This window comes from Hyla sarda, chromosome 1 (genome assembly GCF_029499605.1).
Source record: "Hyla sarda isolate aHylSar1 chromosome 1, aHylSar1.hap1, whole genome shotgun sequence".
NCBI classification, from domain to species: domain Eukaryota; kingdom Metazoa; phylum Chordata; class Amphibia; order Anura; family Hylidae; genus Hyla; species Hyla sarda.
Window position 1 is genome coordinate 25,064,578 of NC_079189.1, and position 14,514 is coordinate 25,079,091.

Sequence of the window (14,514 nt, forward strand, 5' to 3'; positions counted from 1 at the left end):
CAGAATAGTGAGTACACCTCTAGAGCTGTACTCACTATTCTGCTGGTGAGGTCACTGTGTACATACATTACATTACTTATCCTGTACTGATCCTGAGTTATATCTTGTACTATACTCCAGAGCTGTACTCACTATTCTGCTGGTGAGGTCACTGTGTACATACATTACATTACTTATCCTGTACTGATCCTGAGTTATATCCTGTATTATACTCCAGAGCTGTACTCACTATTCTGCTGGTGAGGTCACTTTGTACATACATTACATTACTTATCCTGTACTGATCCTGAGTTATATCCTGTATTATACTCCAGAGCTGCACTAACTATTCTGCTGGTGAGGTCACTGTGTACATATATTACATTACTTATCCTGTACTGATCCTGAGTTATATCCTGTATTATACTCCAGAGCTGTACTCACTATTCTGCTGGTGAGGTCACTGTGTACATACATTACTGATCCTGAGTTATATCCTGTATTATACTCCAGAGCTGTACTCACTATTCTGCTGGTGAGGACACTGTGTACATACATTACATTACTTATCATGTACTGATCCTGAGTTATATCCTGTATTATACTCCAGAGCTGTACTCACTATTCTGCTGGTGAGGTCACTGTGTACACACATTACATTACTTATCCTGTACTGATCCTGAGTTATATCCTATATTATACTCCAGAGCTGTACTCACTATTCTGCTGGTGAGGACACTGTGTACATACATTACATTACTTATCCTGTACTGATCCTGAGTTATATCCTGTATTATACACCAGAGCTGTACTCACTATTCTGCTGGTGAGGACACTGTGTACATACATTACATTACTTATCCTGTACTGATCCTGAGTTATATCCTGTATTATACACCAGAGCTGTACTCACTATTCTTCTAGACATTGTCCCATGTCTCCCTCCATGTTGTCCATATTTCTTATTCTATACTATACCCTTAAGGCTCGGAGCCATAGGGAGGATATAGCGATATCTCTGGTGACTCATCAGAACACAATTTCATAGCATTTCTTCTATTCTTGGGTCATTGATTTTTATAACTCAGCAGATTGAGTCTCCATATTACATCAGCTGAGATCCTGGCACATAGCTCCGCTCCTCTCTGCAGGACTTAGGACCGTACAGCAGCTTCCTTGTTACACATCGCCACAACACCAGTCTGCGAGGAGCAGATAAAATTATCATCGACTTTCTCCCGCGGAGAGGACTAATTTCTATTGATCACCTAATGAGCTTAGAGACTATAGAGACTGCGGCTGGTGTGTGGTCTCTCTACTGAAAATACTGTACGTCATGGAGGAAGGGACATATATATATATATATATATATATATATATATATATATATATATATGTAACTTATACCAGCTGTACATATATAATTATATACAGTATATACCCAGGTTATACCAGCATGGTCCATATCACTATATACAGGAGATATATAACTTATACCAGCTGTACATATATAATTATATACAGTATATACCCAGGTTATACCAGCATGGTCCATATCACTATATACAGGAGATATATAACTTATACCAGCTGTACATATATAATTATATACACTATATACCCAGGTTATACCAGCATGGTCCATATCACTATATACAGGAGATATATAACTTATACCAGCTGTACATATATAATTATATACAGTATATACCCAGGTTATACCAGCATGGTCCATATCACTATATACAGGAGATATATAACTTATACCAGCTGTACATATATAATTATATACACTATATACCCAGGTTATACCAGCAAGGTCCATATCACTATATACAGGAGATATATAACTTATACCAGCTGTACATATATAATTATATACAGTATATACCCAGGTTATACCAGCATGGTCCATATCACTATATACAGGAGATATATAACTTATACCAGCTGTACATATATAATTATATACAGTATATACTCAGGTTATACCAGCATGGTCCATATCACTATATACAGGAGATATATAACTTATACCAGCTGTACATATATAATTATATACAGTATATACCCAGGTCAATGATTCGTACTCTGATTGGTCCCCGGTTATTAGTGGTGTACCCCAAGGTTCAGTACTGGGCCCGCTGTTGTTTAATTTATTTATCAATGATATAGAGGATGGTATTAACAGCTCTGTTTCTATCTTTGCAGATGACACCAAGCTTTGTAGCACGGTACAGTCTATAGAGGATGTGTATAAGTTACAAGATGACTTGGATAGACTAAGTGTCTGGGCATCCACTTGGCAAATGAGGTTCAATGTGGATAAATGTAAAGTTATGCATCTGGGTACTAATAACCTGCATGCGTCGTATGTCTTAGGGGGGATTAAACTGTCAGAGTCACTGGTAGAGAAGGATCTGGGTGTACTTGTAGATCACAGACTACAGAATAGCATGCAATGTCAGGCTGCTGCTTCCAAAGCCGGCAGGATATTGTCATGTATCAAAAGAGGCATGGACTCAAGGGACAGGGACATAATACTCCCCCTTTATAAAGCATTGGTACGGCCTCACCTGGAATATGCTGTTCAGTTTTGGGCACCTGTCCATAAAAGGGACACTGCGGAGTTGTAAAGGGTGCAGAGACGCGCGACTAAACTAATATGGGGCATGGAACATCTTAGCTATGAGGAGCGATTAAAGGAGTTACAATTGTTTAGTCTTGAGAAGAGACGTTTAAGGGGGGATATGATAAACGTATATAAGTATATTAATGGCCCATACAAAAAATATGGAGAAAAACTGTTCCAGGTTAAACCCCCCCAAAGGACGAGGGGGCACTCCCTCCGTCTGGAGAAGAAAAGGTTTAGTCTAAAGGGGCGACACGCCTTCTTTACCGTGAGGACTGTGAATTTATGGAACAGTCTACCTCAGGAACTGGTCACAGCAGGAACAATTAACAGCTTTAAAACAGGATTAGATACATTCCTGGAACAAAATAACATTAATGCTTATGAAGAAATATAAAATCCCATCCCTTCCCCAATATCGCGCCACACCCCTACCCCTTAATTCCCTGGTTGAACTTGATGGACATATGTCTTTTTTCGACCGTACTAACTATGTAACTATGTAACTATGTAACTATATACCATCATGGTCCATATAACTATATACAGGAGATATATAACTTATACCAGCTGTACACATATAATTCTATACAGTATATACCCAGGTTATACCAGCATGGTCCATATCACTATATACAGGAGATATATAACTTATACCAGCTGTGCATATATAAAGTATATACCCAGGTTATACCAGCTGTAGATATATAATTCTATACCAGTCCTGATGACATGACACCAGTATCTCCTACATTTACACAGAATGATAACGCTTTACTGGCCGGACTGGTGTTCCGGTAAGTTCTTCCCCAAGTTTATCACGAATAACTTGTCTTTTCTATGTTCTTTTTCGCTTTTTGCTTTTGACAAATTATGTTCTAGAAACATATTAGAAAGTCCGGGTACAAAACTCTTCGCCTCATTTATTCGGTGTAAGGATTATGTATGACCTGTCTACCCCAGCAGAGACGTCCACCCGGCTACAGAGACAGAACTGCAGAATCAGAACATCTAAGTCTTTCCGAGGAACAGTTAAAGGGACTGTTCACATTGCAGAACGACCTTCTAAGACCTGTGTCATTAAAGTCTCTTCATCAAAGTTGATTCGGCACCGTACTATTGAGCCTAGAATTGTTGTGCGGTTCTTTCAGGCTGATCTTAAGCCGTAATCCCATTATAGTAATCCTCATTACCATTGACGGGAAGGATACAACAAGACTGTCTGTTTATTAACACATGAGAAGCCCCGGCGCACAGCCATCCGTACTAGTCAGGCGGGTTCATGGGGTGCGGGGGGGGCACTCATTACAGCATACGAGACATCTTTTACCAAAGTCCTTAGCTACATCTTCTATCTGTAGGTTAAGAGAAAAGAAAACACTGAGGAATGAATGATTAATAGTATTAACCATAATAACCTCAGGACAAGTGCTACCATCAGCAGGTCCTTGACTAATGCTACAACCATTCAAAATGTGTTTTTGTTTTTTACATAGAAACATAGAATCGGCAGATAAGAACCATTTGGCCCATCTAGTCTTCCCAATATTCCAAATATTATGAATAGTCCTTGGGGAAGATTTATCAAAACCTGTCTAGAGGAAAAGTTGCTGAGTTGCCCATAGCAACCAATCAGATCGCTGCTTTCATTTCTCAGAGGCTTTTTCAAAAATATAAGAAGCGATCTGATTGGTTGCTATGGGCAACTCAGCAACTTTTCCTCTGGACAGGTTTTGATAAATTTCCCCCCTTCTCCCTATCTTATATGAAGGATAGCCTTATGCCTATCCCATAAGTTTTTTTTTGCCACCAAATCAACAGAAGGAAGCCTAAAAAAAAAAACGAAATAGTTGAATGCACACCCGAATTATGGCTAGACCTGCTAGTCACTCTCACATAAATACACCCGTATCTAGAGACAAGTGAAAAGTTTTAATCGATTGGGGTTGTGAGCGTTTAGCCCCATCAATCGCTAGAATGAGCATGAAGAGAAGGACTGAGAAGGTCCCGTAGACTATGAACATTGATTGGAGCCAGGAGTGAATGCACTTAACTCACACTTCTCTTTTCCAATAAAGTGGTTTAAACTGGACATACATGATCAGAAGATTCTAGGAACGTTGTGAGAAGATTCTGGGCATGCTCTGAGAATATTCTGGGAACGTTCTGAGAAGATTCAGGGCATGTTCTGAGAAGATTGTGGGAATGTTCTGAGAAGATTCTGGGAACGTTCTGAAAAGATTCAGGGCATGCTCTGAGTAGATTTTGGGAACATTCTAAGAAGATTCAGGGCATGTTCTGAGAAGATTCTGGGAACGTTGTGAGAAGATTCAGGGCATGCTCTGAGAAAATTCTTGGAATGTTCTGAGAAGATTCTGGGAACGTTCTGAGAAGATTCAGGGCATGCTCTGAGAAAATTCTGGGAATGTTCTGAGAAGATTCTGGGACTGTTCTGAGAAGATTCAGGGCATGCTCTGAGAAGATTCTGGGAACGTTCTGAGAAGATTCAGGGCATGCTCTGAGAAGATTCTTGGAATGTTCTGAGAAGATTCAGGGTATGTTCTGAGGAGATTCTGGGAACGTTCTGAGAATATTCTCTCCTGTAAATATTCTTTCCAGAGAGAAGTCTGGCAGTGGATAACCCCCCCCCCCCCCCCCCTTTACTCAATTCAGATTGCAAGAACGCTCAGTTAAGCTGAGGGTTCAGAAGAGACCAAATGAGCATTCGGCCCACAGCTATCATATGTGTCTTAAATTGGTGGTCATGAAGAGAGTAAAGATGTGCAGAGTGCGAAGGCATAACGTGAAGTTCCTGGGCCTCCCAACTATCATGCACATATTACTGCTGGTCTCCTTTTACGAGACAGAGACATTTTGGCCAATTCTTCAGGACCAGGGAGTAAACCCATATAGTGATTTCCTTGCTGAACAATAGAAGGACATGATTTGTGGTGTTATTTTAGACTTAAGAGGGAAGGGCACCAAGTCTGCCCAGAGAGATGATTACAGAATAAGTGAAACTATAAATGTCATCATGACTTGGTAATGGGCATCTCTGGGGGCTGCTCCTGAGATACAAGATACTGGTCCAATGTAACATAATGACAGTAGGGAATAAGGGGCTAAGTGATCTTCAGCAGACGTCACTGCAGAGACACTGACTGTGTAGGACACTGTAGGGACAGGTGCGAGTACACTCACTTGATGGGTTTATTTTTACAGGGACAATGCATGTACACCGTGTATAAGGGATGGTTTCATTAGACACCATAAAAAGTTGCTTGGAGCTGCTGTACTTCTATTCACGGCACTTGGCAGTCAATTGGTTCATTTAGAGGGCAGTGTCAATGACACCATGTTTTCTTCTCCTCCAGGCACGGCCTCAGGAGGACATTCTTGCCTGCAGCAAATTAAGTTGTCAAATTTTATCCATGATGCCGATCTGGAAAAATCACAGGAAAAACCTGATGCTGTTGTTAGACCCTGCAGAGCCAGATAAAAGAATGGAATCTGACAGTCACTATGAGATATAAGAATGATCTACAGCAGTCAGTATGAGATACAAGAATGATCTACAGCAGTCAGTATGAGATATAAGAATGATCTACAGCAGTCACTATGAGATATAAGAATGATCTACAGCAGTCAGTATGAGATATAAGAATGATCTACAGCAGTCACTATGAGATATAAGAATGATCTACAGCAGTCAGTATGAGATACAAGAATGATCTACAGCAGTCAGTATGAGATACAAGAATGATCTACAGCAGTCAGTATGAGACAAAAATGATCTACAGCAGTCAGTATGAGATACAATAATGATCTACAGCAGTCACTATGAGATACAAGAATGATCTACAGTAATCAGTATGAGATACAAGAATGATCTACAGCAATCAGTATGAGACACAAGAATGATCTACAGCAGTCAGTATGAGACACAAGAATGATCTACAGCAGTCACTATGAGATACAAGAATGATCTACAGCAGTCAGTATGAGATATAAGAATGAGATCTACAGCAGTCAGTATGAGACACAAGAATGATCTACAGCAGTCACTATGAGATATAAGAATGATCTACAGCAGTCAATATGAGATACAAGAATGATCTACAGCAGTCACTATGAGATATAAGAATGATCTACAGCAGTCAGTATGAGACACAAGAATGATCTACAGCAGTCAGTATGAGATCTACAGCAGTCAGTATGAGATATAAGAATGATCTACAGCAGTCAGTATGAGATACAAGAAAGATCTACAGCAGTCAGTATAAGATATAAGAATGATCTACAGCAGTAAGTATGAGATATAAGAATGATCTACAGCAGTCAGTATGAGATATAAGAATGATCTACAGCAGTCAGTATGAGATACAAGAATGATCTACAGCAGTCAGTATGAGATATCAGAATGATCTACAGCAGTCAGTATGAGACACAAGAATGATCTACAGCAGTCAGTATGAGATACAAGAATGATCTACAGCAGTCAGTATGAGATACAAGAATGATCTACAGCAGTCACTATGGGGGAGATTTATCAAAACCTGTGCAAAGGAAAAGTTGCCCAGTTGCCCATAGCAACCAATCAGATCGCTTCTTTCATCTTGCAGAGGCCTTGTTAAAAATGAAAGAAGCGAGCTGATTGGTTGCTATGGGCAACTGGACAACTTTTCCTCTGGACAGGTTTTAATAAATCTCCCCCTATGAGATCTACAGCAGTCAATATGAGATCTACATGGGATCAGTATGAGACACAAGAATGATCTACAGCTGTCAGTATGAGACACAAGAATGATCTACAGCAGTCACTATGAGATATAAGAATGATCTACAGCAGTCACTATGAGATACAAGAATGATCTACAGCAGTCAGTATGAGATACAAGAATGATCTACTGCAGTCAGTATGAGATCTACAGCAGTCAGTATGAGATATAAGAATGATCTACAGCAGTCACTATGAGATACAAGAATGATCTACAGCAGTCAGTATGAGATACAAAAATGATCTACAGCAGTCACTATGAGTTACAAGAATGATCTACAGCAGTCAGTATGAGATACAAGAATGATCTACAGCAGTCAGTATGAGATATAAGAATGATCTACAGCAGTCAGTATGAGACACAAGAATGATCTACAGCAGTCAGTATGAGACACAAGAATGATCTACAGCAGTCAGTATGAGACACAAGAATGATCTACAGCAGTCAGTATGAGACACAAGAATGATCAACAGCAGTCAGTATGAGATACAAGAATGATCTACAGCAGTCAGTATGAGATATAAGAATGATCTACAGCAGTCAGTATGAGATATAAGAATGATCTACAACAGTCAGTATGAGATATAAGAATGATCTACAGTAGTCAGTATGAGATACAAGAATGATCTACAGCAGTCAGTATGAAATCTACAGCAGTCAGTATGAGATACAAGAATGATCTACAGCAGTCACTATGAGATACAAGAATGATCTACAGCAGTCAGTATGAGATATAAGAATGATCTACAGCAGTCAGTATGAGATCTACATGGGGTCAATATGAGATACAAGAATGATCTACAGCAGTCAGTATGAGACACAAGAATGATCTACAGCAGTCAGTATGACATATAACAATGATCTACAGCAGTCAGTATGAGATATAAGAATGATCTACAGCAGTCAGTATGAGACACAAGAATGATCATACAGCAGTCAGTATGAGACACAAGAATGATCTACAGCAGTCAGTATGAGATCTACATGGGGTCAGTATGAGATCTACATGGGGTCAGTATGAGATACAAGAATGATCTACAGCAGTCAGTATGAGACACAATAATGATCTACAGCAGTCAGTATGAGACACAAGAATGATCTACAGCAGTCAGTATGAGACACAAGAATGATCTACAGCAGTCAGTATGAGATACAAGAATGATCTACAGCAGTCAGTATGAGACACAAGAATGATCTACAGCAGTCAGTATGAGACACAAGAATGATCTACAGCAGTCAGTATGAGACAAAAGAATGATCTACAGCAGTCAGTATGAGATCTACATGGGGTCAGTATGAGATCTACATGGGGTCAGTATGAGATCTACATGGGGTCAGTATGAGATCTACATGGGGTCAGTATGGGGCCCACCAATAGGAACAATCCATGTTCTGCCACATCTGGTGTATTATCCTTGTGAACACAGGATGAATCAACAAAAAGATCTTACAGATTATTAATATATCTTGATTTAAGAAATAGACTCCAGTGATTGACTCTATAGTCTCTTCCTCTGGTGTTGTCTTCTGCTGGACCTCTGCAGCCAATTACTGAGCTATAAGCTACAATTATTATTAATACTTATTATAATGTTTCCAACACATGAGTACGGGCTGGTTCACATCACGTTTTCTCCCATACGGTAGCGCATACGGCAGTGGGGAGCTAAAACCTCGCGCTCCCGTATGCCTTTCTATGCGCTCCTGTATGTAATTTACCGGCCGGCTCTTTGAAATAAATGACATACGAGAGCGCGTAGAAAGGCATACGGGAGCGCGAGGTTTTAGCTCCCCCCTGCCGTATGCGCTGCCGTATGGGAGAAAACGTGATGTGAACCCTGCCTACCCCGGGGTGTTTTGCAGACTGAACACTGTCCATGAAAGAAAACCTGAAGCCGCCCAATGTACAGTCACAATATACAGACACCAGAGCCTGGAGGAGTCGCTGTAATATAAGGGGGGACCCTCCCCTCCTCCTCGATCCCGGAGCTTTGTCACTTTGTCACTTTGTCACTTTCACAATGAGTAAATGCCTGAAATTCCACTCTACGAGATACATTTGTTTTCTCTATTTGTGGTATGTATACAATTCCGAACTTGGCTGTGACATGTGACCCCCCCCCCCCCCCCCACCATGTGACAATGACAGGAAGAGAAAAGGAGAAAAAAGATACTTTTTGCAATCCCAGAGATTCCTCCTTACTATATCTTATGAGCAGTGAGAAGCCAGGAGCAGCCCACAGCAGATCTCTTGGGCCGGGTTCACACAACATATTTCTAAAGCTCATTTTGAGACGCTGTTTTTACAGGCAAAAAAATAATAATCATATGCAAATTTTACATAGTCTGGGTTTGGAATTTGGCTCCTTTTTTTTTTACACCTTTTTTGGACATAATTTTAGAAGGGTTTTTTTTTTTGGGCTACAGAAAAACGGCTTACCGTGCAATGTTTACCTTGCAAAATACATCCCAAATTACAAATATACGTCAGAAAACACAACACAATAATTGTACTTTTTCATTGGCTTAAAAAAACAAAATAAAAAAAACAGAGCCCGTCACTTAATTTTACAGTTGTAAAAATTTAAGTGTGCGCGGGTGCGTGGGTGCGCTTTTATTCCCATTTAATTCAGTGGAATCCAATTGGAAAATTACAGTCATGTTTCACTTTGTGAACCATAAAACAGCCATTTTATAGCCATTTTACAGCCCCAAAAAACATGTGAACACTGACTTACACACCCGTGTATTTGGAAATGCATGCTATTCTGAAGGAGGCGAACACTCTCTTAAAAAACAGAAATGTACACTCTCTTACATATAAATGTACACTCTCTTACATATAAATGTATACTCTCTTACATATAAATGTACACTCTCTTACATATAAATGTACACTCTCTTACATATAAATGTATACTCTCTTACATATAAATATACACTCTCTTACATATAAATATACACTCTCTTACATATAAATGTATACTCTCTTACATATAAATGTATACTCTCTTACATATAAATGTATACTCTCTTACATATAAATGTACACTCTCTTACATATAAATATACACTCTCTTACATATAAATATACACTCTCTTACATATAAATGTATACTCTCTTACATATAAATGTATACTCTCTTACATATAAATGTATACTCTCTTACATATAAATGTACACTCTCTTACATATAAATGTACACTCTCTTACATATAAATGTATACTCTCTTACATATAAATGTACACTCTCTTACATATAAATGTATACTCTCTTACATATAAATGTACACTCTCTTACATATAAATGTATACCCTCTTACATATAAATGTACACTCTCTTACATATAAATGTATACCCTCTTACATATAAATGTACACTCTCTTACATATAAATGTATACTCTCTTACATATAAATGTACACTCTCTTACATATAAATGTACACTCTCTTACATATAAATGTATACTCTCTTACATATAAATGTATACTCTCTTACATATAAAAGTACACTCTCTTACATATAAATGTATACTCTCTTACATATAAAAGTACACTCTCTTACATATAAATGTATACTCTCTTACATATAAAAGTACACTCTCTTACATATAAATGTATACTCTCTTACATATAAAAGTACACTCTCTTACATATAAAAGTACACTTTCTTACGTATAAATGTACACTCTCTTACATATAAATGTATACTCTCTTACATATAAATGTACACTCTCTAACATATAAATGTACACTCTCTTACATATAAATATACACTCTCTTACATATAAATGTACACTCTCTTACATATAAATGTATACTCTCTTACATATAAATGTACACTCTCTTACATATAAATGTACACTCTCTTACATGTAAATGTACACTCTCTTACTTGTAAATGTACACTCTCTTACTTGTAAATGTATACTCTCTTACTTGTAAATGTATACTCTCTTACTTGTAAATGTACACTCTCTTACATATAAATGTACACTCTCTTACATATAAATGTATACTCTCTTACTTGTAAATGTATACTCTCTTACTTGTAAATGTACACTCTCTTACATATAAATGTATACTCTCTTACTTGTAAATGTACACTCTCTTACATATAAATGTATACTCTCTTACTTGTAAATGTACACCCTCTTACATATAAATGTACACTCTCTTACATATAAATGTACACTCTCTTACATATAAATGTATACTCTCTTACTTGTAAATGTACACTCTCTTACATATAAATGTATACTCTCTTACTTGTAAATGTACACCCTCTTACATATAAATGTACACTCTCTTACATATAAATGTACACTCTCTTACATATAAATGTACACTCTCTTACATATAAATGTACACCCTCTTACATATAAATGTACACTCTCTTACATATAAATGTACACTCTCTTACATATGAATGTACACTCTCTTACATATAAATGTACACTCTCTTACATATAAATGTATACTCTCTTACTTGTAAATGTATACTCTCTTACATATAAATGTATACTCTCTTACATATAAATGTATACTCTCTTACATATAAATGTACACTCTCTTACATATAAATGTATACTCTCTTACATATAAATGTATACTCTCTTACATATAAATGTATACTCTCTTACATATAAATGTACACTCTCTTACATATAAATGTACACTCTCTTACTTGTAAATGTACAGTCAGGCTGCTTTAACCCCTTCCCGCTATAGGACGTATGCATATGTCCAAGCATCTGACACGTTTGCGCAATTGGCATATGCATACGTCCTAGCGATCTCCGGCACTGCCACAGGCAGCGCAGGAGATTGGTGATGGGACCCAGCTGTTAATCACAGCCGGAGTCCCACCGCAGCTGCCGGAGCTGTGATCGCGCCGGTCCCGGCAGCATGAACCCCCTAGATGCCGTGATCAATCTTGATCACGGCATCTATGGTGCTGACAGGGGAAACGCTCTCCCCTTGTTCACCAACGACGGCGCCGCGATACGATCGCTGGTCGCCGTTGGGTGCTATGGCAGCAGGTGGTCAGATCATGAGTCTGCCTGCTACGGAAGCCTGTGAGATCCAACCAGAGGGTGGATCACACAGGCTGTACTCTCTGCATCTCATCAGGTTATACTGTTCTGCAGTACAAATGTATTGCAACATAGTATAACCTGTAAAAAGTGTAAAAAATTAAAAGTTCTTAAAAAAAAAAAAGCCCCTTTCCCAATAAAAGCCCTATATTATCATTTTGGTACAAATAGCTTAATAAAAAAGATCAAAAGGTAGCACGTAGCACAAAAATTATACCAATAAAAATTACAGTTCATCCCGCAAAAAATAAGCCCTCACTTAATGGCGTCAGACGAAAAATTACAAAGTTACGGCTTTTGGAAAATGAATGACAGAAAAATAATTTTGCTCAGAAAAGGAAAAAGAACATAGAAAGTTATATAAAATGGGTATCGCCATAATCGTACTGACCCACAGAATAAATATGACATCACTTTTACCGCACCGTGTACACCATAAAAAAATTTTTTTTCCAGTTTTTCACAATATTTTGACGTTTTTTACAAAAAATGCGGCATGTGTCAACAAAAATGCACCAGTTATATGAAGTACAACATGTCACGAAAAAACTATCTCAGAATCGCTCTGCTCAGAAAAAGCGTTGTAAAGTTATTACCATTTAAAGAGATACATGTCAAATAAAAAAAAAAGAGCCTGGTCAGTGAGGTAAAAAATGGGTCCGTCCTTAAAGGGGTACTCCGACGCTTAGACATCTTATCCCCTATCCAAAGGATAGGGGATAAGATGCCTGATCACGGGGGTCCCGCCGCTGGGGACCCCTGTGATCTTGCACGCTGCACCCCTTTAGAATCAGTCCCCGGAGCGTGTTCACTCTGGGTCTGATCACTGGCGATCACAGGGACGGAGCATATTGACGTCACGGCTCCACCCCTGTGTGACATCATGCTCCACCCACAGCTGTCACGCCCCTCCAATAGACTTGCATTGAGGGGGCGGAGCGTGACGTCACACGGAGGTGGAGCTATGCTCCGTCCTCGTGGTCGAGATGGACTCAGCCTGAGAACCACCAGGGGTTCCGGAAGCTGCTAAAGGTGGGTGCTGCATGGTAGATCCCGGGGGTCCCCAGCGGCGGGACCCCCGTGATCAGGCATCTTATCCCCTATCCTTTGGATAGGGGATAAGATGTCTAGGAGTGGAGTACCCCTTTAAGAGGTTAACACTAAAAAGTTGCTCCGTTTTAAAGATCTGTTATAATGTCCCGTTAGAAATCCTTTAAAAATGGCCGTTAAATGGCCGATACAAAATCCCATTCAGGTCTGTGGAATTTTGTGATTAGCTGTTGTCACCCGTTATAGCCCGTTATGAATAACGGACGTTATTAGTGATAGGAGAAAAATTTTACACTCTCTTACATGTTAATGTATACTCTCTTAGGTGTAAATGTATACTCTGATTTTTATTGGGGCAAAAAAGTATTTAGTCAGCCACCAATTGTGCAAGTTCTCCCACTTAAAAAGATGAGAGAGGCCTGTAATTGTCATCATAGGTTATAACCTCAACTATGAGAGACAGAATGAGAAAAAAATCCATAAAATCACATTGTCTGATTTTTAAAGAATTTATTTGCAAATTATCACACACTGTTGCTGGTATTTTGGCCCATTCCTCCATGCAGATCTCCTCTAGAGCAGTGATGTTTTGGGGCTGTCGCTGGGCAACACGGACTTTCAACTACCTCCAAAAGTTTTCTATGGGGTTGAGATCTGGAGACTGGCTAGGCCACTCCAGGACCTTGAAATGCTTTTTACAAAGCCACTTCTGTGTTGCCTACGTTGTGTGTTTGGGATCATTGTCACTCTGAAAGGCCCAGTCACGTTTCATCTTCAATGCCCTTGCTGATTGAAGGAGGTTTTCACTCAAAATCTCGTGATACATGGCCCCATTCATTCTTTCCCTTACATGGATCAGTAGTCCTGGTCCCTTAGCAGAAAAACAGCCCCAAAGCATGATGTTTCCACCCCCATGCTTCACAGTAGGTTTGGTGTTCTTTGGATGCAACTCAGCATTCTTTCTCCTCCAAACACGAC